This window comes from Triturus cristatus, chromosome 1_2 (assembly GCF_964204655.1).
Source record: "Triturus cristatus chromosome 1_2, aTriCri1.1, whole genome shotgun sequence".
In the NCBI taxonomy this organism is placed as follows: domain Eukaryota; kingdom Metazoa; phylum Chordata; class Amphibia; order Caudata; family Salamandridae; genus Triturus; species Triturus cristatus.
The window spans coordinates 745,464,791-745,484,858 of record NC_140580.1 but is presented as its reverse complement, the minus strand read 5'-3'; the positions used below and the strand labels follow the sequence as shown (position 1 = coordinate 745,484,858).

The 20,068-nt window shown below is 44.3% G+C and overlaps 1 protein-coding gene across 3 annotated transcripts in view; it reads right to left on the bottom strand.

The window, feature by feature from the left end:
* The window catches only part of AP5B1 (adaptor related protein complex 5 subunit beta 1), a 51,455-nt gene extending 41,111 nt beyond the window's left edge, over nucleotides 1-10,344 (bottom strand). The window contains exon 1 of one of the 3 annotated variants that reach the window (XM_085608659.1): nucleotides 10,210-10,344. The gene's annotated coding sequence lies outside the window, so the exon portion shown is untranslated. Of the gene's footprint in view, nucleotides 1-10,118 lie in introns of all 3 variants that reach the window. The other 2 variants (XM_085608661.1, XM_085608660.1) reach the window with 2 other exon arrangements.
* Nucleotides 10,345-20,068: the final 9,724 nt, after the last annotated feature.

Below are 20,068 nucleotides of genomic sequence, written 5' to 3'. Positions count from 1 at the left end.
TTACTACACTTGAACATGTAAAAAGTGGGTCTACTGCTACTTGTTATTAGGCACCACTACTTAAAAAACAGCTCTGGAGCAGATTTGCACAGCTTTTGCCCGACCAGTACGGCCAAAGTCTTAGCGAGCTGTAACACACCTAGCTCATACTATTTACTGACGGAAACAACGTTCGAATAGGTCTCTTTACAACGTGAGTCATTACATCGCGCGCTTTTACAACGTGATCGCTACAACGACCGTGTTGTTACAACGCAGTACCATTACAACGCAAGTCGTCACAACGACTTGCTCTAGATGGCGCGATGGACTTAGGAATAGTATAAATTACTATTCCAACTCCAGTGTGTGCAGCAGTAGGGAAGGTGTTGGAATAGTAAAGTATACTATTCCTAAGTCCAACACGCCATCTACAGCAAGTCGTTGTAACGACTTGCGTTGTAATGGTACTGCGTTGTAACAACTCGTTCGTTATAACAACCGCGTTGGAAAGGTCTCACGGTGTATTGACCGTGTTGTAAAGGTTGTTTCCCACAACGTTCTAGAAGAAGTTCAATCAGGCTTCAAGTTGTAATGCAGTATCAAGACTACAGCATTGAAAATAAACAATGACGGCCTGTCTATTGTAGATAAAGACTACTCCTGCCTCCTCATCCTCCTTGACCTACCAGTGGCCTTTGACAAGGTGAATCACACGACTATCCTGAAAATCCTAACAGAGAGTATGGGACTGAAGGGCCTAGTCCTCAGTTGGTTCTCAACATTCTTGGAAAATCAACTTCCTCTCCAACCCTGCGAAGCTTCAAAAAGGTATGCAACACATCCAACGTAAAGGTGGTATAGAGATATTCACTAATTCGGACTGTTTCTATTTAGCGTGCTCTGCCATCCATTGAGTCTTCTCCATTATTTATACACCTGCTAATATGGGAAATGCATTACATCTATTTTGATAGCGAAGGGAAAGTAACTGTAGCGTGCTACCTGATGCTCATACATGCATGCACCATGACAATGTGTGCATCATCATAGTCAATAACTGGAAACCTGGTGCACTTGAGCACAATCCATACTGAAACATCCGAGTGTGCAGTGTATGTTAATTTGTGTTGGTTCTTGGCTCACTTCCTCCACTGGCAACAAGGCTATGACCTTGATATATGCTCTACATCTACTGGTTCCTGACATCCTGTAGTACTTGTTTCCTGGCCAAAACATTACAGGAGAACCATGACGGTGCAGGCCTGCATCAGGCATTTGGCGACAACTGTCTCAGGATGCGCACAGCACCAATAACTGCAAGGCAGGAGGAGTGATCAAGGAGAAAAGTACTGGAAAACATAAGAAATGGGGGTAGTTGAAGATTACTTTTATAAGTAGAGGAAAGAAAATTAACGAGAAGGCTAACATCTATGAACTTCTCATCATTTGCTAGAACCAACATACTTCACCTATGCATGTGTCATACCATCACAGCTTCTGACTATACATGGTGAAGGATCATTTTGCAAAGTACTGGTGTAGCTGCAAGTGCTGCTTCATCTCTCTTCCTCTGATCTGAGATGCAGCTATAGTGCTAAGTGCACTGCATTAGCGCTCAACCAACCCCAGTGCAGCACCTGCGTCCGCTGCTAATGGCCCACCCACCCAATAAACCATCGGGAATAGCAGTAGACTGACACGGTTTGCTGAAATTTCTGCACCCAAACTGACACCATCAAAATATGTTCTATGGGTCAACTCAGCAATCATTTTATTTCCACAAGTGGAACAGACTCCGAAGTGAGATGCTCCCTATTTCTGCACTAAGCAGGTGTAGAGAGAGATATTCCAATAATTTCAGAATCTGCCCTACACTGCAAACAAATTTACCCATGAAGCAGTGACAGCTGCACTGGAAGAACACTTCAATCCTTAGTTGAATTCTGACTGGGAGAGGATTATCCCGAGGCATGCCCAACGCATCTATACACAATTCTTTTGCTGGATTAAGAGAGAGAGTTTGTACTTGTACTGATCACAACCCGGCCAACAAAGTCAAAGCTTAATTTATCCAAGGTGGTTGGTTTGGTTGTTGGTTTTCAAATGCCTCATCCAATGTGTACCTCAAGTGTTTCTAAACAATGTTTTCATCTTCAGTAGATCACACTACTTATCCAATGTAAAAGTGGCAACAATGAAATCGGCACTCACCTGAATAATGGTGAACATTTAGCCTGAGACCAGTCTAATACCGAGTGCGCCTCAGGCCAGACAGCGCGTTGGTCCCGTAAGCTTGTGCACTGCGGCTATTGTCCAAGAAAGTCACATTCTGAATTGGATTGTCCAACACAGAGGCAAGCATGTTCTGCTTGCGGCCAGCTGAACCATGTGAGGATATATCATGGAGGTTGTACAGGCCGCAGGACCACGAGAGGGAATGTGAGGATGACTAGATCATTACAAAACATCATTTTGCAAGCTTCTGAAAATTGGTTGCATTTGTCAAGCAGAAACAGCACTCTGAGCACACAAGATGATCAGGAAGGAGAAGAGAAAGGAATACTTTTGATCTCATTTGTTTACAGATCATCCAGAGAAAAACGGCTGCAATCCAGGTGTAGAGTTCAGATCTAGGGCCTCATTGTCACATGCCTGATCGATTCAGCTGCATCATTTAATGTAATAGACAATAAACAACAACTTCCGTTGTGCCCAAAACCCAAATATACACATATGGGAGTTTGGCCCTTCTACCCTTGTCAAGATCTTTTGAACCTACCATTGGACATGGCCCGGCCTCCATCAAAACGAAGATCTACTTTTGGAAGGTGGAACTGACATGGTACTCGGCTGTGCCTATGTTACCTGCTATCTGGTCTAGGATATTTACATGCCAAACCTATCAAGTTGCAAATAGATAAGATAGTAAAATCAGTAGTTCTCTGTAACATCTTTCCACCTGGGCCCCTAGGAGGAGGAAGAACTGAAAAAGCTATGCTGAAAGCGAAACTCATAGTAGTTGCCCAGTAACCCAAACAAGTGAAGTAAGTGAGAATATTTAGTGATATGAGAATCTCAAACATCGCCATCAACATACGTTGGCATATTACTCCAACAATTGATGACATCCTGGCATATCTCAACGGTGCAAAACGCTTAGAGCTGAACCCAGGCTACTAGCAGTTACCAGTGACGTAGCTGGGGGGATCCAGGGGGGTCCACTCCGGGCGGCACAGGTTTTTGGGGCAGCGGCCTCCCCTCACTATCTCCTGCCATCACAAGGACAAGGAAAATTTCTCAGACAGACCACCATTGGTTGAATGTGAAATCTGGAGTTCTCCCACCAAAAAGTTCCCTTTGAGAGCACAAGGACAGAAAGCCCATGGACGGTGTGCCTGCCACGCTACCTAGTCAGAATAGAAAGGTGAGCCACAAACATGCTTTGATTGTGGTCTGAATATAGTGCTTAACAGGTATGAGTGGTTAAAGGTGGTGGGCACTTTCACTTGTTTTTAGGAACCATGACTTATTTCATACATCAGAATATGACCCAGAGCAATCGAAAGAACAGCAGCGAAGGGAAAAAAGAGGAAGAGATAGGGAAACTGTGGCAAAGAGACAAAGCAAAGATGCAAAAGCACCTGAAAAAGAGAGATAAACAGTTAGGAAGTTTGGGGTGGTGGAAGAAAGAGTTGTATGTTGAAAACAAAAAGTAGGCATACTTGGCGTTCGTAACATGTGTATTTATGTGGTATTTCTATAGTGTAAACCTAGCCAAAAGGGAATGGAGCGCCTTTACAGGTCAAAGACAAACATAATGTCAACAAGTTATAGTAGAAGTAACAGGTTTGTGAACGTTCTAGAAAAAGGTGGTCCTGATGGATAAGGGCAGCGGTCGAAGTGCATTAAAAACAGTATGGGAACTTGATCCTGAGTCCAATGGGAGCAGAGTCAGTAAGCATGGAGGTGGGATCAAAGGTGGGACTAAAAAGAACTAAATATTCTGTAACTATTTTGTTGGGATTTCACCTTTGAGTAACTGCATATAAAATAACGTACACTTAAATTAAAAATAAATGCAAGTTAAACTAATCAGTGAGAGATGCACTTTAAGTTGTGAAACCTCTATTGGTTAATCCAAGCATAGCAGATATATGTGTGTGTAACCAGAGAGCCACATAATAGAATTCTGGTTAGTGAAGTGGTAATTAGAGACTTGTGAGTTACAAAGTCCCAGCCTCTGACATAAAGCAATGTGAATATGTACGTCATTACACACAGTATAATATAGGCTGTCACAAAGTGCACAAAAAGATGTAGGTTTAAGTTAAAAAAAAGTGCTTACAAAATATGTAGACTGTACCAAGTGTAATTTTTAAAAATAAAAACTATTCACAGTGGTTAATTTGTAAAAATAAAAAGAGAAAATAAAGAAGTGCCGTGGCTCTTGTCAGGAGGCAGCTTCGACCAGCCTATTTCCCCTGTAACACAGGACCAACAAACCGTACAAGTGGGGAGGGAATGTAGCGTAATGGCCAGAGCTGCCGACCTCGGAAACCAGGTCAGAGTCTCTGCGTCGGCTCAACATCCTGGGAGAATCACTTATTCTCCATTTGCCCACCAAAAATGAATGTGTCCTTAACTAGTGCTCAAGCGCCATTGTTGATGGAGTACTGGTGCTGAGCACTGGAAACCACTGGCTCAAATTAAGCACTATCCATTAAAAACACAAAACACTCCAAAACTCATCAGGTCACCCTACAATACCATCTCAAAAAGAATTATCTTCAATTCACTCCATTGATGAAAGCCAATGCCAGCTTGCAAGTAGCATTTACATTTGTAGATTAAACAAATGTCTGCATTTACATTTCTTTCAGGCAGCAGACACCCTGGCGACAAGGCTTGTGTCTTGTTCAGCTGTCTGCCCAGGCTGTTTTGTCTTTTTTGGCAATACATTCCTTGATCATGAGGCTGATGGCCAGGGTGAATTCCAGCTACTTGGAAGTCAGTGAAAGTTGGGGATTAAAGCCATCAAGGCTTGGCAGTGTACCAGTTTTTCCCCCTGTTTCTTGTTCTTTGCACATTAGAGGAAAATCTCTCTTGGATGAGTTGAGCTTCACGTAGGCACTGGACATCCAGGTCTACATGACATGTAGGCAGTCTCTGATGCCTAAAGCAGAAGAGTTGAGTATCATCGGTATATTGGTGAACCTTGACGCTGTTTTCTGGAAGTAAATCCCCAAGTGGCTAAATGTAGCGGTAGAAGATGATAGTGGACAGTATAGAACCACTGGGTACTCCACAAGTTACAGGGATCTTTTGGAATGGAAAGGCAGAAGGACCAGTGAAGGATATTGCAGGTGAATCGCATTAGAGACTCCAGGGTGTGTATGAAGGTTGAAATGGTCGATTGTGTAGGAACGAAGCTGAGAGGCCCAGCAATATCCGGAGGGCATCGACTACCACGTGTAAGGGAGAGAGCTACATGCTACATGATCTGAATCCAGACTGTAGTAGGGCATTGTCATCTAGTCTGAGGTGTGCCACAGATGTACAATTGGCAAGGCGGAAATATAACATAGCAATTTCGAACAGGAAGGGAGCTCTTCTAAACGAAAGCTGGGAAACCCTATCACAGGCCGCAAGTATAAAAAAGGGTAACATCTTTTGGTCCGCAGTAAGGGAGCTCCGATGGATGGTTCAGCTACTAACCCCCATCAGCTGCAGTATCTCTAGGGAGTCTTGGGAAAATCATTTCTCAAAAATGTATGCTACCCTCCAATCAGAGTCAGATCAATATGACCATGGCCCACTCACCACCATAGAGTTAACCATCTCTGAAGTAGAAGAGGCCATTCAACAGAGCATTGGGAACAAAGCACCTGGTCCAGATGGGCTACCAATTGATTTAATAAAATGGAAACCAGACTTTTGGGCCCCGATTCTTTTGAATGTCTGTAATAGTCTAACCCACGCTACGCTACCTGATACGTGGGCTAAGAGTATCATAGTTCCAATTTTTAAAAAAAGGGGATCGGTCCCAGCCTAGTAATTATAGGCCGATCTCACTAATTGACAATACTCTAAAAATACTGGGAAGAGTTTTGTATAAGATCTTAACCTGGACAGAGGAAAATGGTATCTTAGAGCCCTGTCAGTTAGGCTTCCGTAGCAAGGTGGGCACAAACGAACAATGTCTCAACCTCAATTTGGTTATTGGGAAATATACCATTGCACGGAAGTCCCCGATCTATTTGGCCTTTATGGATTTGTCCTCAGCATTTGACCTTGTCAATAGGTCAAAGCTTTGGACAATCCTTCTGGCATATGGGCTAGATGAGCCTCTGGTACATTTCTTAGCGTACCTCCATAAAGATCTCCAGGCGCAGGTGAGGATCGGCATGGGTGGAGAGGTTTCGGGAGCCATTAAGGTAGGAAGGGGGGTCAGACAGGGCTGTGTCTTGGCCCTCCATCTACAATAATGGGCTGAATAACTCGCTAAAAACCTCGACCTACGATGTTCCCACGATTAATGGTAAAACTCTTCCCGTGCTACTATACGCAGATGTTGCGGGCCTTATAGGCCGCACTCCGAACTCCCTACGTATTTTAGTACAGACTTTTGTCAGGTATATGGATAGCTTGGATCTATGTGTTAATTTTTCTAAATCATTTTTAAGGTCTTGTGGTCCTGGAAAGCGACAGCTGAGTTCTATTGCAGTGGGTAGCCAGAAACTGACAAGCACCCGCACATTTCCTTATCTTGGGTTGGTCTTTGCTGCGAATGGCTCCTGGACTGAGCATCTTGCTCACTCCAGGAGCAAGTTCTCAAAGGCCACCAATTCAATTCTTAGCCTTCCCCGCCCAAAGACCACTGGTGCTATTTTAGCTATTCAATTTTTTTTTAAATTGCAGTGCGTCCCTGTGGCCACGTATAGGGCTGAGATTTGGGGTATTGCAAACAGTTCCTGCATCCATCAGGAAGAAAATAGGTTTCGCAGGAAACTGCTGGGTATCCCAATATCCACCCCACAATACATTTGCCACAGAGAACTTAATCTTAATTTTATATCGGATTTTATACGCGTCCGACCTGCTCTTTTTTGGTTATCGGTATGGAAGAACCAGGCCGCCTCCCTCACTAGAGAGATTATTAATGACTGCGTTATGTGCGAGAAAGGGATGGAAATTCCTTGGTTGAGTGGAATGCATAAAAGCTTGCGCAGTGTCAACAAAGAACGTATCTTTTTAAACCCAAATACAGTTGAAACTGGGTCTAAAAAGGAGCTAAGAGATGCCCTCTATTCTTTATACAATACAGAAAGGATTGGATTGGAATCCAAGAAATCTTCTGTACTTAGCTACATGTCTACTGAACAGTATCAGCATCCCCTACCCATATATCTGACCCTATGCATGAGTCATTGGGAAAAGAGCCTACTATTCTGCTTAAGAGCAGGAACTGTCAGATTTGCACTGTGTTTTCCCCTTGGTTACCACCCTAACCTCGATCAATCATGTACCATGCCCCTGTGATGGGGTGAGTGGCCAATCAATTTTACACTTTTTAGTCTGGATAATGCCTACTCGTGCTTAGTCTCTTTGGCTGACGAAGAGTTGATTTTTCGTACAAGTACATTTTTGAGAATTGCTACTAGAGCACGTAAGACCATGTCCAACCCCTGAGATTTTATTATGACTATCTTTGTACAACCGTAGGATGACATAATGTTTTATATAATAGTAATTTATTTATTACCAATGAAGTTCTTTTTAACTTGTAATCTAATCCATTAAAATGTCATGGTTATATCATTGTAAATGTTCCCATTATCATGTATTTCTAACTCTCCGCTTGTTATTCAATTTGCTATCATGCTGTGCTTTTATGGGTACTAAGTTACCCGAATAAAGTTTATGAACTGAACTGAACTGACTGTAGTAGTGCAAGAGATGGTTAGCATTAAGGTGATTTTGAAGTTGAACATAGGGTGCTTTTTAGGTCTCGCCTGAGCCAGCGCTTTAGCGCTGCTCTGGCGAGAGCTTTAGTAAACGGGGGATTTGGAAGTGCAAACTAGTGCTTTTCAGGCCTCCAAATGCAATGCATCTGTGCCGGGCGCGCGCACCATTTGGCAGCCTGCCTGATCACTTTCGCGGCCGCTTTGATGTTCTCAGTGAGCCGCGTGTCCACTGAGAACATCAAAGTGGCCGCGAAAGTATTCACCATTTGCCACCCCATCCCTTATCCCACTTCTCTTCTCCCTCGCATACTTGCCTCGTTCCTCCGTTGTCCCTTTGTAGCCCTAACGTAAAGTTCACTTAAAACCCCACTTCTCTTCTCCCTCGTCAACACTCTACTGACCCTCTCTTGTTTATGTAGTAGAGCGTTTTTTTGTCTTGCAGCACATATATATTGTCAACTTACCACAGGGAGAAATTACGTGATTTTCCCAGAATCACAAGATGTTACGGAGCAGAGACTCGAGCCAGGATCTCCCGCTCTCGAGTCAGCAGCGCCATAGCCTCTCCACTAATACTTGTTTTTTTTGTAATGTTTGCTTGCTCTTCGCCATAGGCTTGGTTACAAAAGTGCAGATAGGCGCCTTTGCAGAAAAAAACGTGAATCCGAGTCAGGCTGCTTCAGGTTTTACTCCATCTCTTAAGTAATTTGCCGATAGAAAAACATCTCTGTCTTGTTCCCAGTTTTAATTTGTTTCTCTGTGTGCGCACGCGTGGCTCTACATTTCAGCGCTTCTCACCGGCGCTTTCCACTCCGAGGAGCTTTGCCAAGGTCTCAGATTAGCTGGTGCCTGACCTTTCATGGGTTTGTACTTTCCTGGAATGTTAAACTTTAAGCAGGATTACTTGGGTGGATATTTAAAGGAATTGACTTGTGCCTGCTTTGAATTTTAGCAATAGAGGGAGTGACTTTTTAATTTGCCAGAACAGAGAGGGTATTTCCATCGATTGCACGATGAGTCTCGAGCACACTTTCAGAGAATCTGAGAAGACCAGATGATCTACTGTCCAGTAAATTAATCAAGCCCTTGCTGCTTTAGGGTACGTAGCCCTGTCATGCAGAGTTGTTTTCACATATGCCGCCTGCGCCTTTCTTTTGTTGTGTACGGCGCGGCTCCCTTAAAACAAACTTTAAGCATGAGTGCGGCGCTTGTGAAACAAGCACAGAGCTTTGTCTATTACTTGCAGCTCACAGGCACGATGTGCTGCAGGCAATCACATTCTTGCATGTGTGGATCAACAATGGCAATAGTGCTATGCAAATACAATCACTCCACTGCAAATAAAACAAGCATTTGCAATGCAATAGGTCTCGCATTTGCGAGAGTTTAAGCTATTGGCATTGTTAAATGCCTTTTATTTATGTTTTAAAAATCAACACATAAATAAAAGGTATTGTCATTTACAATGCCAATAGCTCAAACTCTCGTAAATGCGAGACCTATTGCATTGCAAATGCTTGTTCAATGAGGTTGCCAATGAATGATAGGCAATTGATGGGTCAGTAGTTAGCGAGGTCGACAGTTTTTTGTTGTTGTTTGAAGTGGGCGTAACTGGCCTGTCAAGAGCTTCTGTGAAGATACCTCGCGTAAAGGGGCATTGAACACTAAGTAAGAGGGGCGGTTTTATGACATTTGGCAACAATGATAGCAGAAAAACTTTAGGCCCTTGAACTTTTTTATGTACAGAAATTAAGCACAGACGAATGTCATTCGCTAGTTAATAACGGATTATTTGGGAATTGATTACTAAAAGTGTGGGACAAAGTGGGACAGATCAACATTGGCATTTAGTTCTAATTAAAGACAAAGACATATAAACGACTGATGGGCAACAACAATACACATTCCAAGAAGACATTTTAAACTATCCAGTGGAATAAATATTTCTTTCACCGATATTTGAATAAACCAACGTGGGAGAGCACTTCACCAAACTAAAGGCGCCCAGTTCCCAAAGCAAAAGCATCAATGTACTCTTGTGTCCAATAAATAAATTGTTATGGGCTGCTTCAGGACCCTCACAATTAACAATTAGGAGTGAGGATCATGGCGGAATCCCTCGACCCAAGAGGCAGGTGAGGAGCTGGGAGCAGCTCTCCATTTCACGCTCACCATCCTAGCATCAGCTCCGTTCGGGTTTAAAATAGGTTGAAATACAGGATCGGTATAGGCTGAGCCTTCGGGTACAGAATCACTCTCTCACCTCTCTACAGGGTGGTGCTACAACACGGAAGCGGAGCAGCGGCGATCTGTAGGCAGAGAAGTGAAGAGTCTGCTGATGACAAATGACGACAGCACAGACGGGTGGCTCTCGGCGTCCAACTGCGCTACAGAGCCTGTTTGCGGATTCAAGTTCTCCCTAGTTCGTGAATTTCTAGTGACATGTGAAATCAAAAAACAAGCGCAATCCCCATTGATAAAAAGTAAAAATTGCTTATTTATATAGCGCGAACTCGACCCGAAGATAACACTGATATAATTGCATACAAGTTTTAAAGGAATCATTAAAATACCATAATTAGACACATACGTATGTAGGTATTGGCTAGGTACTAGGCCACCTAAGTAATAGAAAAATACAGGCAACTGGTATTGTCTTTAGGAATAGTCTTGATAGTATTATGATACATGGGAGGTTGCAATCTCTGTGTATAACCTTCTCTGATCGGTGGCATAGCCAGTGTGTCAAGGGTGCTTATTCAATGAAGAAGTAGACTGCCTGGTGGCTGTTTAAACTGTGAATAACAGCATAATTCAGAGTTCAGTGGGCCCCACAGGCCTCTGGGCTATGGTGCCACTGCACTTGCTGCACCAATTAAAGGTATGCCCTTGTTTCTAATTTCCTTATTATAGTTGACACAAATGATGGCCTGCAATAAAGAAATAGTTGTTCCAAGTGCCATGCAGTAGGGTAAGTAGGATTGACACCTTTTTTTTGCAGGCCTCCATAGAAACACTGTCTAGGCCAGTAAAAACAGACCAAGGTCATACATGCCAACATTATATAAGAGTAAAGTGGTAGATTTAAAAAAAAAAAATAATAGAGCGAATGTATTTCTCCTATTGACTTCTATTGAGGCTTGAAAATGGTCTATTGTCATGTCCAGGGACTAACTGAATATACCTGTTTTTTTTCCTTACTTGTCAGAAGCACAAAGAAAAGTTATGGCAGGCAGAGACAGCGTGACAACAATGTTATACACAGGCCTGCAGGAGCAGGTTACTGGCAGTGCATACTCCAGCCCACACAAGCCGAGTCCCTGTCTGCAGAAGCCTGCAGAGGAATCTGGTTTTTGCAGACAGGAAGTGGGAGGCGGGATACTAGCCTTGCAATCGGGAGTCTCCCGCCTGAAATGGGAGGGTTGGAATGTATGCAAGGTGGCAACCCTACTGGTTAAACAAACGCATTTCAGTACCTGTCCCCAGATGACCACTCTGAAAAGCATTAGTCACGCAAGCTAGAGCTCCTTTAGCATACATGCCAATAGACCTGAATCAGGCGGGATACTCCCGATTATTTAAGCCAAAAATTGCTTTCTTTTGGCTGTCTCCCATCTGAAATTGCCTCTGTTTCAATAGAAGTCAATAGGGAAAACACATTCTCCCGATTATCCTTTTTAAAATCTCCCACTTTGCTTTTTAAAATCTACCACTATGCTCTTCTAACATGTTAGCAGGTATGCTTTAACCTTTCACACTGCTTGTGCGCTCTACGCCCTGCCAAGTATCACACATCAGGGGTTAGACTAACGCTTTTTAGTGCTGGTGTCTGCATCAATGCATCAAAATGAATTGGTCACGCATTACACCACTTCGGACCTCATGCGTGAATGTGAAAATTTGACATGAAAATATTATTAAACAGTTGCCAGTGCGACTAGACTAACACGGCTCTGTTTTGTTGTCAGCCCTAGGCACTTTACTACAGGATTGGCCTGGACTTAATGATATGATCACGGAACTAGGAGGGCAGTGTCACTTAAACATAAGCAACAGCAAGCATTGGGCCCAGCTTGTGAAGCAGGCGCCTTCTGTTGCTTTCTGGTTGACACCACAGTTGACTGGTTCCAGGTCGTGGCAACTCTCTGATTCTTTTTAGATCGAGCTTCCGAAACCTCTTGTATATACTTTAGTATATACTTCTTTGTGGGCTTAAAATCCACCCACTGCTTTTGATTTGTTTGTTTCAGTGCTCTTTAAAAATCCTTGCTTGCTAGTGACCAATCCTTCCTATATGTCCCTCCTTTTCATCAGTTGTTCACTCCCATGGAGCATCGCTGCATTTTTTTTCTTCTTTATTCATAAAGTTTTGTATAGTGGGAACTATGGTTACACATCAATGTAGTGGTCATAGAGAGCATCAGAATAATAGGTAGATAAATAAACAATAAAACATAATGTATCTTAGGGCGGAAACTTGTTAATTAGAATTATTTTCACTTTTTTTTAATGAAGAGGTAGATGAACTTTGGCGGACATCCAGTGGCAGAGAGTTCCATACCTTCAGGGTGATACCCGAGAAGGCTCTGTAGCATGTTCTCTTCTTGTGAAAAATCTGTGGTTTCAGTAGCAGTGAACTTGCACTTCATGAGGATCTGCATCCCCCTGAAAACTCTAGCTTTTGTGCCAGATATATGGGGGTCTTGAAATGTAGGACTTTATGAGTCATGCAAGCAATCTTTAGCTGTATTCTTGCATCGTACGGGAGCCAGTTTAGAATTTTTAGGGCTGGAGATGTGTGATTATTTTGTACTGCTTAACAGTCTGGCCGCAGCATTAAGGAAGGCCCTTAGCGGGACCATATTGTATTTAGGAAGACTGCAAAGAGTGGAGCTTCCGTAGTCTAATCTAGGAAATATAAGAGCTTGGACCACCAGCTTAAAATCGTCTTGTGGTAGGAAGGGTTTAAGTTTCCTCCGTATACTCAGTAATTGGCTCCTTTGGTGGCATTGCTGATATGATTCTGCAGTAGCGCAGCTGGGGGGGGCGGTCCGTGCTGGGCGGTATGAGTCTTGGGGGCGGCAGCCACCTCGAGCGGCAACAGCCCCCGCGCTCCTCAATGCGTTTTCCGTGAGGGGGCGGCAAACAAAGAAAATACTCACCAGCACCCCCCTTCTCTTCACTGCCCGGGGTGTCAAACGCAGAGACCGCCACGGGCGCCCATAGGGCTAGCTACACCACTGTGATTCTGCATACTCAAGTGTTTGTCTAGTGTAATTCCAAGGGATTTAGCAGACTCAATAATGTGAGGAGAACAGTTGAAAGCTGTTAGATGCGTCAACCAGAGGTCGATTTGGGAGGAGGAGCGATGAGGACGAATTCGATTTTGGAAGTGTTGAGCTTGAGATGGTTATCTGTGAGCCAATTTTGAGTGTTCAGCAGGGTAGAGTTGAGGGAAATGAAATCTACTGGGGAGGAGATTTTCAGATACAATTGAGTATCATCTGCATACATGTGATAAAGAATGTGTGCAGAGTTCAGTGCATTTGCAAGTGGTTCCAGGAATAAGTTGAAGAGAACGGGTGAAAGGGCGGACCACTGTGGTACCCCCATATTGACCGAGGACGGCTGAGAAAGGGATTGATTCACCATGACTCTTTGGGTTCTGTTAAGATGGCGGCAGCACGTAGTGTGAGATGATATCATTAGCATCACGCATCATGATGAGGCAGTCTTGTTAAAACTGTGAAATGGTGAGTGTGTTTTGCTGCTGCTCCTGGCTCAGCCATATGATGGCCTCAGAGATAAGCCGGATGAGGTCACAGGGGGCAGGTAGTTCCGGACAGGGTGGGGGATGTAGGAAGTGCTTCCTTCAACTGAAAACACACACGGCTGCCTAGAGTTTACTTTGAGGCCGGTGACCATTGAGTACAGAGGGCATTTTGGACTCTGTCTGCCACACCGCAGACTGCAACTACCTACCCCTTTGAAAGGACTTGGCCACATAGGGCCCGTGAGACCCAGCCAAGCACTGTGTTCTGAGCACCGTAGCTTGCTAACTAAAGGAGCGCAACATCCTTTATTGAGCACGAGAAGAAGCTTAGCTTGCATTAGTGGATATTGCTCTTTTTTTAATTTCTATTCATGTGCAGTCCTCGCAGCACTATAACTAATTAATCCAAGATGTTCCAGTTTGAATCAGGGCAGTTGGATGTTCGCCGGATGCTCTCTTCCCCAGGGCTGTCTACCGACTCCTTTATCAATGCAGAGCAGTGTGCCAACGTCCTAAAGGGCCTTTCAAGCAGCTCCAAACTAAGGCGCTATGTTCATGATCGGTATGCCAACAATGTGTTATTAAATATGGCTAACTCACAGATGTCTAAACGCTCTGTAAATAGCAGGTGTTCATATGATTCAACTCGTTGGTATTTACTTACTGCTTTACCTTACTGGGTACATTGCCAGTGGTCTAGGGCCAGATCTACGACCCTACCAATTTGCGAGTCGCAAATTTGCCTTGTTTTGCGACTCACAAATAGGAATGTACAACAGTGTCTCAGACACTGTTTGGGATTCCTAATGGGGTCGCAAATTGCCTGCATTATGAATATTAATGAGGCACGTGCACATTCTCCACATGTGAAAGAAAGCCACTTTTTTAAACTGTGATTTGACTTGATCATATTTTATTTGATGTTTGTTGTATGATTTACATGGCAAACATTTTCAGGGCTCGCACAAGGGCTCAAAGAGTTAAGCCAGACCCTTAGCTCTGCTCTGGGTCAGGTCTCTCTGTTAATTTGCTGGCTTGCACACCTCTGTTTGCAGCATATACAATATGTATAACACACGAAACACAGGGGGTCTAACAGCCAAATTTGAGAGGCTACACTGTCGATACTGAGTCAACAAGATCTCAAAATATCTTTATCGCACACACATAATGTATTAATAAAGATAAAGAAGGAAAAAAGGCTAACACTACATGCATAGAGGAGACCGGTACATCATCGATTATTCGTAAAATGGCTGATTAATCCACAACAGATTGTAAAGGGTTTCCATCAAATTAGACTCAATGATCAGTCCTATCATTTGGCCAAACCCATGTGCAAATGAGGCTGGTCCCCCTCAAGCTCCCATCTGAGACTTGGGGGCCTCCCCCAAGTCTCAGATGGGAGCTTGAGGTACCGACGGAAAGTGCGGGGCCTCTTAGTACCTGAGCAGTGTCCAGGTGAGGTGAGGTCTATTGCCCTACCACAAAGGAATTCACAGTAATCATTGTGAATCGGAGGGTTAATGTCCTTGGTTGTTACAGGTTGTACCGTTTCAAACCAGTTTTATTATAATTTGTTTTTGGTGATGGTGGTGAATTCTATATTTCACTATTAGGAGTGCAACTATTATACGAGCAGAGGCCCTGACGAATGCCAAGGGATTAAATACCCGTTAGGCAGAAACATGTTGGCCCTTATGTAGACAGATAATTGTCACTGTCTTCTTTTGCACTGTTCTATTTTTTAATTAGGAGGCGTGTCCAGTCCGTAGAATAAAGTATTTAGAAGGAGGACATTCCATCCTATTTTAAATCACTTTTTTGTTCGTTGCACTATTTCTTCTTACTTTACCATCAAAAGATCAGTCATCATGGACGGTTTGTGTATTTGGTGGACCAAATCCTGATACAACAATAAGGTGCGGAGCTGAGTGTCCCACTGATCAGGGGACCAGCCTCATTTGCACATGGGTTTGGCCAAATGATAGGACTGATCATTGAGTCTAATTTGATGGAAACCCTTTACAATCTGTTGTGGATTAATCAGCCATTTTACGAATAATCGATGATGTACCGGTCTCCTCTATGCATGTAGTGTTAGCCTTTTTTCCTTCTTTATCTTTATTAATACGTTATGTGTGTGCGATAAAGATATTTTGAGATCTTGTTGACTCAGTATCGACAGTGTAGCCTCTCAAATTTGGCTGTTAGACCCCCTGTGTTTCGTGTGTTATACATTCAGTTGGTGCTGGGGATAAAATCAGGTGTGGGTCTTTAAAATATATATCCCTTGGACCCTATTTTAAATGGTTTTGTTTAATCTCTCAGCATATACAATATGGCATAAACACATACAGGCGAACTGCATAATTCCTGAGTTTGAGCATATCCAAAAGGGGTATGGAGGGGGGGAGTGGGCAATTATCACATTATACCCATTCCAAGGACTGAAACTCACACACCTGTATCCAGTGCATACCCTATTAACACCACAGTCCATGGTATCAGCATTTACCTGGTGTGCAATTTGCAAATCAAATTATGGCCCACTAGTATTAAAGGTCCTAAATGTCCAGGTCTCTTTGGTTGGTACATGCACAATAACTTGCTGTTTCAGCCTCTCAGGCAAGGGTATCATCTCAGGATGGCAGTTCAAAATAATTGGGCCTGCTGGCGCTCATCTCACTTATTGACTTTATGGACGCATTTTTTACCGCGCTTTTATTTACATCTTTGCACTAATGATGGCCAGAAATTGATTCTCAATAAAAACCTATGTAGTGGACATCTTAGGTGAAATAGTAAACACAAACCTCAAGGTGCGCCTCTGCATGGTCAGGCAAAGCGCACTGGATGTGGGAAGGGGGAAGAGGATTCCCTCGCCCCACAGCAGAACCCCCCCACCCAGTGGCACTCTGTCGGATCATGGCTGTGTCAGCAGGTATGGGCCTCCCCCTGACCCACTTGTGGGACAGGATCAACTGGTTGGCTACCATCCACTCCTGAGGTGGACTCGGAGGAAATTAAGAGGACTGTGTGCCACCTGCTCGTGCAATTCCCCTCGTTGCAGGTTACTCAGAGATGGGGACAGGGAAAGCAAGCCCACAATCACGCCCCCTCATTGCAGGTTACTCAGAGATGGGGAGAGGGAAAGCAAGCCGACAATCACTCCGATGCTTAACAATTCACAGCCACCTGATGAACTGTAATGGCAACTTCATTGGCTGTGACCTCAGAAAAACTACATAAGTCTCCAACACCACTTGCTGACAGAAGCCAACCCACCAGCAGCCTGAGGGCATAAAGGACAATTACTGGGCATAGAGTCAAAGCCAAAGGGAACAAGAAGCTGCCTCATCAGGAAGAAAGGAAGCCTATCTCTCTGGAAATGGAGAATGGGTGTCTCAGTATTAGATCCTATTCGTGCTCGGGATGCCTTTCTGTTTCGCTGCCTAAAACCGGTTTCCTAATTAATGCGCGATCGCTGATCAAGCACAATGTTGCCTTCCACGAATTTGTGGAAGAAAGACAGCCGGACTGGGTCTTTATCACGGAGACCTGGGCTTCGGATTCCTCCGGTCACGATCTACTCTTGGCCATTCCTGATGGCTATTCTCTCCATAGGCAGGATAGACCACTGCGTAGAGGTGGAGGAATTGCCGTTCTTTTTAAATCTTCTTTCTCTTGCATTGTTAAATCTCTATCAATGCCTGGAGATCGCTTTGAGGCACTCTATTTTTGCATTCTGTGTGCTCCATCTGTCTCTTTCACTGGGATACTCATATACAGGCCACCCGGCCCTAGGGCTAGTTTTTCTTCAGATCTCCTCAGAATCCTAGAACCTTATTTTGGAAAATCCTATCTTTCCATCTTGGGTGATTTCAATTTCCATCTTGATGAAATCAACTCAAAGGATACCCTGACATTAATTGAGTCACTCGGAGCTTGTGACCTCGTTCAGTTGGTGAGCAGCCCAACACACAAGGCTGGCCATATTCTTGATGGGGTATTTTCTAGTGATTCTAGGCTATCTACTGGCCCGCCTCTGCCGTTGGTCTGGACAGATCATTTTGCAGTACCGCTTGAACTTGCTCTTCCTGCCCTGCCCTTAGCTAATCATGTTGCTACTTCATTTACTCTTAGGAGAAACTTTAGAAATATTACCAATGACACTATTGCTTCTCACATTCGGATTTCGGAATCTTTCTCCTTGAAGGATGCGGATGAGGCAGCTCAAGAACTTATGGACTCTATTACCAATGCAGTGGAAAAGCTTGCCCCCGCCTCCCTTTGATATGTAGCTCGGCAGAAACCCACTGCACCCTGGTTCTCTGAACATCTGAGACTCCTAAGGCAGGGGTGTAGGAGCAGCGAGAGAAGCTGGAGGAAATCCTGGGATCGGACAGATTGAGAGGTTCATAAGTCCGCTTTACGGGACTACAAACAGAGAGTTGTAGTGGAAAAGCAGGAGTACTTTTCCAATCTTACAGGTTCCCTAACCTCATCCAGGGAACTTTTTAAAATTGCTGATTCACTATGCTCTCTCCAACTCCCTGATCCTGTAGTTAGCTCTCAGGATCTTTGTAATAACATCTCTGACTTCTTTCACAGCAAAATCTCGGACATTCACATCGCCTTAGAAGCCCAATGCCACTCCTTGAATAAGGATATTCCTTCTGATATAGCCAATCTGAACACTTTGGGTGAAGGCCCTTCCAAACTATTCAGGCAATTTCCCTTATTGTCTTTGGAAGGACTGAACCTCCTACTTGATAGGATTAAATCTTCCTCCCCAATGGATCCTTTACCACTAAAAACACTGAAGGAGTGCAGAAACAGCATTCTTCCGCCCATGTTGGAAGTCATGAATAGGGCTATTGTCCAGGGTTACTTTCCACCAGTGTGGAAGAAGGCTATTGTAAAGCCTCTCCTTAAGACACCGTCTTTGGATCCTGGCCTTCTTAAAAACTTCAGGCCAATCTCTCTGCTCCCGGCCCCTGCAAAAATATTGGAGGCACACCTCAACTCCCACCTCTCCACTTTTCTTGAGACCAGTGAGTATCTTGATAACACACAGCACGGATTCAGAAAGTACCACAGTACCGAATCCGCACTTACTGTTGTAGTAGACAACATCCGACGTAAAGTGGATAGTGGCCAAACTACAATACTGGTCCTATTAGATCTCACAGCCGCGTTCGATACCCTGTCTCCCGCCATTTTAACATCTCGGCTTAGGGAGGCAGGGGTTACTGGGCCGGCCTTGAATCTTCTTAACTCCTTTCTCCTTGGTAGAGAACAGAGAGTAAAGCTTGGAAATTTCCTCTCCCCTGCCAAGTCATTGCAATGTGGGGTGCCACAGGGGTCGGCCCTTAGTCCGACCCTGTTTAACATCTATGTGGCCCCCCTTGCTAGACTAGTAAGATCGCAGGGGATGGAGGTGGTGTCCTACGCCGACGACACCCAGATCATGGTGTCACTGGCTCATTCCTCTGTCCATACATCCGCCATTAGCTTTAGGTCATGTATGCAGCATGTGGCAGATTGGTTGATCATCAATTCCCTAAAGCTAAACGGCGACAAGACAGAGGTCTTGGTCTTTGGGAAAGACCAAGATGTTTGGTCGAGCGAGTGGTGGCCTTCATCTCTTGGTACCTGCCCCACTCCCTCCCAATCAGCCAGAAATCTCGGCGTGGTCTTTGACACCTCACTCTCTATGATGCTCCAAGTAAATAGGACCGTGGCCTCATGCTGGGGTGTTATCAGGATTCTAAATAGGATCCGTAACTATCTTTCTCTCCAGGCTCGTAAGCAGATTGCAGTCGCTCTTGTTGGCTCCAGGCTCGATTATTGCAACTCCCTGTATGTGGAGTCCAACAAGGGCCTTATCCATCGACTGCAAAACGTGCAGAATGCTGCAGCACGTTTTGTTCTGGCCCTTCCCTTGGCATCTTCAGCCACGACTGCTAGGAGAGATCTTCATTGGCTCCCTGTTCAGCATAGAGTCTTTTTTAAGATTCTATGTCTTACATACAGAGCTCTTGCGGCTGGCACGGACGATGCACTTGGGTCTCTGCTTACCCGCTATATCCCAACCAGATCTCTTCGATCTGCTGGGTTATTTCAACTGGTAGTGCCCCGCACAAGGCTAGCCAGATGGGGAGCGAGAGCTTTTTCTGTTGCCGCTCCTAAGCTCTGGAACTCTCTTCCAATTGAGGTCAAAACCCTTCCCTCAATTGATCTGTTCAAAAAGGCCCTTAAGACGTGGTACTTTACCAAAGCCTACTAATGAGAGAATGCTGGTTTGATTTGCGAGCTGTATCATTTGAATTAGGCGCCTTGACGC